Genomic DNA, 1,226 nt, shown 5'->3' with positions numbered 1-1,226 from the left:
TGTTTGGTGTTTTAATTTGGAGCCATTATAAGATAAGTCAATCTTGGGATCTTCAATATGACAGGGTAAATTTGGGTTTTTCCTATAGGTAGATGCAAACTTGCTGTTTAATATGAGAGGGGTGGAATGAATTTCCTCAAAGGTTGATCCACATATAAAGGTCCAATTGTGGACCTGACTAGAGGCATGATTCTTATATGTTATACTATTCTGGTATTCATGGGATGGTAATTTGGAGACTTCATTTATTAGGCCTACAAAAGATGAGGGTCGACCATTCTCATCCTTTATCTCGAGTACCTTAATTTTTTCTTTTATATTTTCCCTATCTTCATGAGTAAGCATAATATAAAGCTGATTTCCAGACTGGGTTCCTTCTGATAGTATTTCTATATTTGCTCTGGATAGTGTATATCCGGCTATTGTATTATATGGTCCCCAGGTATAATTTTTATTCCATTTTTCTTCCCAATTGTCTACATCACCATATGCTTTATACCTAGCAATTATCTGTACAGGATATCTTGGGGGTTTCCAATTTTCAGGCAAAAGTGGTGTTTGCGGAAACCATTGCCAATCATTATAGTGTTTTCCATCAGCTTAAAAGTTCTTTTAGCCTTATTTATTGCTGCACATATTTTGATTTTATAGACTTGCAATTTGTCTCAGGGCTGGGTCCCTAAGTCTGTACTGCTGGTAATATTAAGCGCTCTCGTATTGATGATGGTGTTAGTACAGATGTGGCTGAGGCTAGCACACATTAACCTGCCAAGGGGGATAAAATACTCTTTATCGACTTCATGGGTGCTAGGGCGGGTCTTTGTGAATAATCATGTGAGGGAAAATTTCAGTGGTCCAATTATAGTAGTATAGATGTTCCTTATAATAGTCTTCAGATGTAAATGCATCATCCTTTGTAAAGGTGGGGCAGCTTGTGTCACCGTGGATGCAAAAGTTTCCAAAAGTGTTGAAATTGGGGAACTCAGTCAATTTAAAGGTGGTGACATTTGTGTCTCTGTTAAAGATTGTTTACTCCTCAAAATATCCCCGGCTCATAGGTACTCTTTCAAAACCAAAATGCGGTTTGGGGTGAGGTATTTCAAATTTGGTGGTAGCAGATGGTGTGGTGGTTGGGGTGGCAGATGACGTGGTGGTTGTCTCATCTGTGGGAGAAGTGCTCATCCCATCCATATCTGGTATGAAAGTGACCAAAACAAATGGTGCCT

The sequence above is a fragment of the Echinops telfairi genome, unplaced genomic scaffold (genome assembly GCF_000313985.2).
Source record: "Echinops telfairi isolate 266 unplaced genomic scaffold, ASM31398v2 ScPeMD7_7468;HRSCAF=8506_0, whole genome shotgun sequence".
NCBI classification, from domain to species: domain Eukaryota; kingdom Metazoa; phylum Chordata; class Mammalia; order Afrosoricida; family Tenrecidae; genus Echinops; species Echinops telfairi.
The sequence above is the reverse complement of the archived record's forward strand: the minus strand, read 5'-3'. Positions refer to the sequence as shown.